A 9,259-nucleotide genomic window follows, 5' to 3' on the forward strand; every position below is an offset into this window, starting at 1 on the left:
TTTGTGGGTGTGTCAAATATTCTGGTAACTAAAGCACACTTAGGGTGTTGGATGCCCACCTCATCACGCTGAGCTGTCTGTGCTAACACGTGTGTCCTGGGCTCACCCTTGTTGTCACTGGGGGCTTCCCAGGATACCAGGTCCCTGAGGATGGAGATGATGCAGTTAATTTCAGCATTGCTTGGATGAGACCTGAACCCTAGTTTCTCAACGGTGAAAGGCTAGCCTACAAGAAGAGCTACTTTTAAAACAAAAGGAAAGCCTTTTCATGTGTGGAACTCGCTAGATATGAGGGTGAGTGACTGCCACATCTGAAAGTTGGTCCTTAAACATTTTTGCACAGTAGGAAGCCACACTCAGAGGGTTGTCCCTATTCTATTGGAAGCAAACAGAATCATCACAGATTACCTCCGATAGCTGACTGATCTTTAGTTCTTTCATCATTCAAAATACCTAATTCAAGTATCATATACTTGGTTGGAAATATCAGCACAAACTTCTTGGCTGATGTATATATGCATGTGGTTTGCTAATAGACTTCATCTAGGGTTTACAAATGAAAAGGAAACTCTTAGCATCTGAGGCAATTAGAATAAAGGACTTAAGTATTTAAAAAGGGTGGCTTGTGGTTTTCTTTTTTTCTTTTGTTTTCTTGAAATAGTCCTATCATTAGAAAACATAGTATATCACCACCATCACCGAAAGTTGGTTATAAAGGGATTGCCTCTTTTTTTTTTTTTTTAATGCTAAGACTTTAAAAATATATATTTATTATTTTTGGCTGCACCGGGTCTTCGTTGCTGCACATGGGCTTCCTCTAGTTGTGCTTGGGCTTCTCATTTCTGTGACTTCTCTTGTGGCATATGGGCTCTAGAACATGTAGGCTCAGGAGTTGTGGGTCACGGGCTTAGTTGCCCTTTGACATGTGGAGTCCTTCCAGACCAGGGATCGAACTCGTGTCCCCTGCATTGGCAGGCAGATTCCTAACGGACCCCCAGGGAAGTCCAGCTTCTTTTAAGTATTGTTCTAAAAGTGCATTAGATATCAGTATCGGGTGATGTCCGCTGTAGTCTAAGGTCCTTATTCTTGATTAAGGAAGGCTTCCTGGGAGAGGTGAGTTTTTGAGGCAATAAGATGGAGATGAGAGTAATAAAATGGCAGATGGAAGAGGGAGACTGTTCCAGACTAGTGGGTGGACGGGGATGTGGAGGCAGCCATGGGAGTAAGGAGAATGGTGCCAAGAGATTTAGTTGGCAGAGACACAAGGGGCAGCTGTGGTGGCTAGGAGTGGGAGGATGGCGGGACAGTCTGATGGAAACCTTGGATCCAGTTGAAGTCTGAAAAACTGATGAGGGAATCAGATTTGATGAAAATGGCATGGTTGAAAATAGTGACAAAAATAAGGCTGTAATTTCAAAAGACTGGATTATTATGGTTTTGGTAAACCCAGTTTTGCAGAATTTAAGACTTAGAATTCTAGGGGGTTTCTCAAATCAAGCCATAATTTTGGGTGAGGAGTACTTGAAAGGAGTCACTATCCTTTTGCATTTATAATAGAAAAGCATTTGCTGATATTAGATGTCACTAACTAGCTCACTACATTATTTCCTTCTTTCCTTCTTGTCACCAAAGGAAGGCCCTTCTTACTAAAAATCCAGAGCTAGCAAGAATTTTTCAAAGAATATTTCATCCTTCCCCTTATCTGCTAGATGGGATTGGCCATAAGCCAACTACATTGATATAGTGGTCCAGATCATCTCAGAAGAAGGAAAGTTTAAAACAACAGCAGTGAACAATGAATAAAGACCTTTTAACTGTGAGGGATTTTTATTACAATTTAAAGGATTTCTGTTGGAACTTTTTCTTTCTGTTCAGTGACCCCTTCTTGTGCTCAGAGACCTTAACAGTCTCTACTGAAACCAACTGTGATTTATCTCTTCTTGGGTTCCAGTTTTCATCCTTTTATTGTTTACAACTCCCCTAACCCCAAGCCCCCGTTTTAAATCTGGACTTGGTTAACCAGTCACTGCTAAATAATAAGAACAAACTTCCCAGTTTTGAGTAATGAGATTATCAGCTTGTGGTTATGGGAAAGGGAAGAAGACCAGTGACATTCATCAATAACAAAGTTCTACTTGATAAGTCATTCGAACTTTAGGAAAAAATGTAGATACATAATAACTAAAGTTTCCAGCATGATGAGTCAGAAAACCAAACTTAGACAAAGAGAAGCTTTGGAAAGCTAACTGGTTTGTAACTCCGAAACACCTTGACTGGTTTCCAAGCAAGAGAGCTGTACTGTGTTCTAAACAGCATTCTGGAATATTGCCCATTCTTTTTTTAAAATTTATTAATTTGGCTGTGCCAGATCTTGCTTGTGGCACATAGATAGGGTCTTCAGTTGCAGCACTTGGGATCTAATTCCCTGACCAGGGGTTGAACCCAGACCCCTTGCCCTGAGAGCATGGAATCTTAGCCATTGGACCATCAGGGAAGTCCCTCGCCCATTCATTTTTAAGAATGTCTTTGTAGATGCCTCCCTGGAGAAGGGAATGGCAACCCACTCCAGTATTCTTGTCTGGAGAATCCCATGGACAGAGAAGCCTGGCAGGCTACAGTCCATGGGGTCGCAAAGAGTTGTACACGACTGAGCGACTAACACTTTGTAGATAACCTTATTACACTGTTATTAACACAAAAAGCTTTCCTATACCTTAACATGTACCTGGCTTTTTAATCTGAATTTCTGAAGGTTAGTTCCATTCAAGAAGAAGCTTTCCTTTCCTTTCCAGTGTGTTTAGCTGGATGTGAGTAACCTCTCCCAGATCGGCGAGAAAGGACCACCTCTGTTACAGTGGGGTACTACCATGTCTGTGGCCTGTGCAGAAGAGGTAGCCCAGCTATAATAATTTCCCTTCAATCGGACACAATAACCAGCCCTCTGCATGAAATGTAAGTGATAATGATCTCGGGGTGCAAGGAGAGCCAGAGCATCCTGGACAGGATAGCAGTGGTCGTGCTGACACGGACACTTGTTTTGGGAGAGGGAATGGTAGTGAAGAGTAGCTTGGAAGTATCTTGGAACCTAAGTCTCCTATCCACGGAGTCCTTATTGGCGTTGTATGCTGCTTCCAAGGGCTAGAGGGTGGGGACAGGTAAATCATTTCCCAGAAACTTGGAAAGCCGGTTTTTTTATCTAATGGAGTTCTTTGTCTATTCATTGTTTGCCTTGTTGCTTTGGCTTCTACCAGTTGAGATGCACAGAGATAAACTGCCCTTGGATTCGACTGACCAGACTTACAAGGCAAGAGACACAGGTACTTGAAGGATAAATGTCTTGCATCTGACATTAAAATTCCTTTGTCACTATGAGTTACTTGCTTGGTATGCATTGTGTACTGGGCCCCCTTCCCTGTTAAGAGTAGGAATAAGGAAGTTAAGAATGTAGAAAATGACCATTAAAATGTTTAATACCCCAAACTGAAAGCTACAAAAAATTTGATTTAATAGATACAGTCCTGACTATCACCATGTCCCCTTGTCTTTGAAAGCTGTAGTTAACCTATACCAGCCCAGATTTGTCTTTTGTCTTTCTGGGCTGGGTAATTAAGTCCGAAGCACTTATATTCTACTATCGAACACAGGGGATGGATTTCTGTGGCAGCAGATAAACCATTTGATTGAATTAGTCTCATGTTCTTAATCAAGCCACACTGTTTTTCAGCTTTCTCTGGTCTCCCTGGAGGTCTTACATGACAGCTTTCAGGTAGTTGGTGATTAATCTTGCCTTGGTCCAGAGTTATGTTGATCAGAAGTAACATCTCAGGAAGTGTGGAACGGAGAAGGCCTCACAATTGTTTTAAGAAACTGGCATTTTATTAAAGCAAAAAATGCTGAAATTCTGTCATCACCATTGTGAACTGACAGCTAAGTGCCAACTCATAACACTTCCAAGGTACCTCTCTCCTCCCCAGAGAGCTTTTCTTCCAAGTACACTCCCCATATCTGTATTGTTGGCTAACCTAATCCACTTTTCTCATTAAACAATAGATAAATATTTGAATTCCCCACCCGCCCCCCATTATCACAACATAAAACGTTATTTTAAGAAATAAATACTGGGACCTGCACTGTGGAGTTTAATGTTCCCAAACAATATACCCTATCAGAAAACTGAGTTGGGACTAAGTATCTGATGTTCTTCTTTCAGTTTCCAACCTTAGGATGTTGTCTAAGATGAAAAAGGCCATTTTCAGGGTAATTTGATTGCTTTTCCCCAAAATCATTGCAAAGGGGTGAAAAGTTCAGAAGTGCCATGAAGACACCAGCTCCCAAGTACCAGGGGCCTCGGAGATGGGTGAACTGATAGGAACTTTCAGGAGAGGAGGAGAGCACCGCAGTGGGCCAACCTTTACCCCATGGGAATTTGATTTGCCTTTGAGAGGTGGAACAGTTTTCCCACACAGTATCCTGTTGGGAGCCTCTTTTTAAGCAAAGTCAAGCTGCAGCAGAAAAGCCACTGGACTGGGGGCAGGAGCCAGAGCCCTACTTTATTTTTTTTGCCTAGAGGATGACATCTTGAGATATATATATTTATATATATATAAATTTTTTTTTTTAACCAGAGGGCATTTATCTAAGCTCTAGCCACAGGTAGGTGACAGCAATGTCCATCTTACCTGACTGCCCCCACCCCCCGCTAAGATCTTTGCCTTGTTCTGGGTGTGCATAGTTTCAGATTCAAGACACCTGTCAGATCTCAGTGAGCACAGGTTTAGCTTCAATGATGTAAAGCAAAACGCTTTTGAGAGCAAAATCTCCCAGGAGTGTCTCCACCCCCAGCAACTTCAGAAAAGAAGGCGTTGGTGGAAGAGAAGGGTGGCTATAGACGTCATTGCATCTTCCAGATCCCAGCTGTGACCTGGCTCAGAGTTTTACAGTTAAAAATAACCATGGCTTAGGGTTGGGGGGGAAAGTAAACTGTTTCGTCTCCATGGAAACAAGGAGGGGGGTGGGGGGAAGCCGAGCCTTGGATTGCCAGCAGATGTGGCAAGAGGGGGCGGATGCAGGGGCTGGGAGTTTAGAAGCCCTCTGGTGAAGGAAGATATCCCTGATTAGCATCCAGATTGTAGTCAGACGTTGCTCCAGGGTTCTGGAGACAGAACTGCAGAGGTTATGTTGGCAACAATGTATACATTTTGGGAGGGTGAAGTCTTGTTTGAGGCCTACAATTTCCTGTAACACAGATTTGCTACTATTTGGCAAAGCAGAGAGCAGATGAGCAACACAGTAGGTTAGATGTTGCCTTCTAACCAATCTGGGAACCTTTGCTACACCCCCACCCCTTAAGTTTCCTTTTTTTTTATTTGCATGGTCAGAGGTTTGACATCAGAATATTGTCACAATTTATAACTAGAAGGGGCTAGCCTTCTGCTGCTGGGCTGATATGGTCATTAACTCCCTTTCAGTAGGATCAGGTTTTTTTCTCTTTGGTGTTGTAGGAGATTATGCAAAGTGGCATTAATTACCTAGTAAGTCCTTAAAGTTATCTCTTACCATTTTTGGTATTGTTACTACCAGAGGTTACTAACTTTTGGTGGGGGAGAAGGTATTTTATTTTTTCATTTCCCTTTTCTTTGAAGGTTTCCTTTGAAACAATTTTTTCCCCTCAAGAAAGACATGAATATGTTCTAGTTAAAAAAAAAAAAATCAAATCCCTCTATTTTCCTTTTTAAATGAAGGGTGCATATGCCTTCTTGTTTACCTGTCTGGCATAAAGTGCTAATCTTTGTACTGCTATTTAATAATAATACAACCTTGGGCAAGCTTTTTTAACCCCTCATTTCTGAACTATGGTTGATAAAACCTACCCAACTGTGTTTGATGAAGATAAATTAGATAAAGTATATAATACACCTGACACCTCCCTTCCCTTCCCATTGAGCTTTTAATATTTTCATTTAACTCCAGCCAGGTATGAACAAGCCTTTGATTTTTCCATGGTAAATGGTAAATTCACACCACAATAAAGTCTCACAGAGGGACACTAAGATCTGAAGGACACAGATCAAATGTTAAAATAGGCACAGATGCATTATTTTCATGGATGTTGTTTATATTGGAATCTTCATCACAGTGCATCATTGTCCCAGCCCTAGGGTTGAATTAAGGGCAGAACGTTTCAGAGACAGACAGATACTAAATGACCTAGTTATCCTAGACATGTTGCAATAATATTTCCTTATATAATGCCTAGCTCAAGAAGCTTGAACTCAGGTTACAAAATTGTAGGTACACTGTAAGAAAACTAAAAATCAGGCATGGAAGAAAAAAAAAAATCAGAAAAAGATGCTAATAGTTGTTTCGTTAAGAAGTAAAATTAGAGGTGATGCTTTTTCCCTCTCTATCTCTCCTGGGTATTTTGGTTTTTGTAATGTGACTTTTTTTATCGATGGAAAAACAAATTACATGAGAACTAGTAAGACTCTACAAATAGAAGTTTATAGTATTTTGCAATGAATAATATCTAGTTAATCCTTACGATAGCCATATAAGGCACTATCTTACATCTTACGAAATAGCACAAGCATTAGGCAAGTTTCTATAGTAAATGAAATATGTTTTTTTAATTTCTATCCCTCTAGTTTTTGGGGTTTTTTTGTTTTTAAATATTTTCCACATTTATACAGTTTTCTCCCAGATACCAGGTGTCCACTGTCCCTCTTACATGTGTGGAAGGACAATAACATCGAGCTTTACTTCCCTGGGGCATTTGCATTTTTATAGCTATTAATGGCATAGACTCTGGAATTACAGGCATTAGTAAGCTGGCATGCCAGAGCCCTGGGACCCGATGACACCCTGAAACCAAGATTCCATAGACTGGGGAGCCCTGAACACAGCTATCTTCCAATTGTGACAGATACGTCAAATCTGTTGCCAATTTGTTAACCAGAAGAAGCAATTCAAATGGAAGATGCAACTATTTGAGGGACTCATAAAGGTCTGATTAGTCTTAGGAGCAGTCATTGCCCAAGCAATTAAGGAGAATATTTTTGGAAAGACAGACATCAGAAGCCAAGCAGAGTAGAAGTTTCCACCCTCTATTTACTGGGTCTAATCAGATCAGCTCTTATTTTGCACAGAAGCTACACTGCTCTAAAGCACTGCTTATTTAGATGTAGTCAGGAGCATCCACACCTTCCCTGGGCACAGACAGGTCAGATTTTTACAGCAGACGATCTCTAAGACGTTCCTACATCTAAAATAATTGACACCTATAAATGTACCTATATATAGTCTAGTAAAGCGCTGCCCAGTAAGGAAGCCACTGGCCTCGTGAGGCTATTTACATTTAAATTGATTAAAATTAATTACAATTTAAAATTCTGTTCTTCAGTCACACGAGGCACATTTCAAGAGCTCAAAAGCCACGTGAGGCTAGCAGCTGCCATGATGGACAGTGCAGTACGGGTCATCTCCAGCCCTCAAAGTTCTATCTGACTGTGCTGGTCCGGAAGACAACAGCTTCAACTGCATTTTTTTGTCGAGGCCTCTGTAAGTCCACATTTCCACATTCTGTAAAGGGCTAAAGCACCTCCCTACCCACAGGCATATATGTACAATCACTAAATGATCTTTCTGAGTTTAGCACTTCTTCCTACTTTCCTTAATCTCTAGATCTTTACACATACATTACACTCAGCACAAACTTTATTTTAGCCCTCCTCCCTCCTCTTCCCTGATGAGGATTTGATTCTTCATGGTAGGCTTAGTTCTACAATGTGTGAAAATGCCCAGCTCCTTGTCACCAAGGAGTTGTTCTGGAAGCCTGCCTTCTGTGTAATAAACAAGCTTGAATCTGAAGAGGGATGTATCCATCCGTGCTGCTGAGTCACCGAATTGACTGAAGGAAAGACTTGGGGGGGGGGGGGGGGGCGGAGAAACAGAGGAAAGCAGCATACAATCGCTTCTATTAGAGATTATGCTATTTTGGTATTGGCATGTCAAAAATAAATCACTAGATGAGTTGATGGTGGCACAATTTGGTACTGGGAAGATGCCTTCCCCAGGCAAGATTTGAACTCCTAATGTGTTATCCTGAGTCAGATTCTGCATTGTTCTCTCTTGGAAAGATTAATTTTGCTTAATTTTAAGGCTTTCTCTCTTTATGACGGGAAAACTAGACATCTTTCCATTCTAGGCCTTTTTAGCTCCCTTAAGATGATCACTAAAATGGCTTTGACGTTATATTTTTGTCTGGAAAGCAGACAGAACTTTTGGATATTCCTGCACCCATGGAATGACTCGGAATCCGGTTGGAGATCAGAAAGAGCATGAAAAAGCCTCAGAGCTTGTGGTTGAAGAGGCAGGAGGTTAGGAGAGTGGGATGTAAACCCAAAGTGCTGTGTTCACTTCCCTCACCCATCCCTCCTCCCAAAACTATGATTACTCGTTTGACTGTTCAGCAACTCTGATGCCAACGATTTACACCGGTGAGGAGCTGGAGCTGGTGAGTAAAGGGCTGGGTGTGGAGTCGGGACTCTTAGGAGCCTGACTCACTGCCCAGCCTCGAGGAAGTTTTTTATAACTCCCCTCACTTGCCAGGGCAGGGTTGTATTGAATATCCGCTTTGCATCTACTCAAGTTATAGATGGACAAACCTACATTAAAAAAAAAAAAAAAAAAAGACCCTCAAGAGTGACACAGCAAAATAAGCCCTCAATGAATTAATGCATTCAGCCTGCGCTCCGGAGACCCTCAGCCCTGCCTTGGAGGCACAACTTGTGGACTTGGTCTTTTGAAACTCAGGTGGTACCTGTGGTTCATGACAGTGGGTTGGTGGTCTTGGGGCAGGCAGAAGGTGGCCACATCTATAGCCACTTCTGGGCTTCCCTGGTGGGTCAGACGGCAAAGAATCGCCTGCAATGCGGGAGACCAGGATTGGATCCCTGGGTTGGGAAGATCCCCTGGAGGAGGACAAGGCAACCCACTCCAGTATTCTCGCCTAGAGAATCCCCATGGACAGAGGAGCCTGGCGGGCTACAGTCCACGGGGTCGCAAAGAGTCGGACACGACTGAGCGGCTAAGCTCAGCACAGCACATAGCCCCTGAGTCTCTGACAACATAGCCTCCCACAGTCGCTGGAAACTGCCCATACCTGCCCAAGCAAAAGTCAGCCAACAGTTGCCATGAGATTTATTTTCTCTTCACTCTTTGGTCCCAACTCCGGGCTCCCCCTTGTAGGATGGAATGTGGG

The sequence above is a fragment of the Dama dama genome, chromosome 5, assembly GCF_033118175.1.
Source record: "Dama dama isolate Ldn47 chromosome 5, ASM3311817v1, whole genome shotgun sequence".
Lineage (NCBI taxonomy): Eukaryota > Metazoa > Chordata > Mammalia > Artiodactyla > Cervidae > Dama > Dama dama.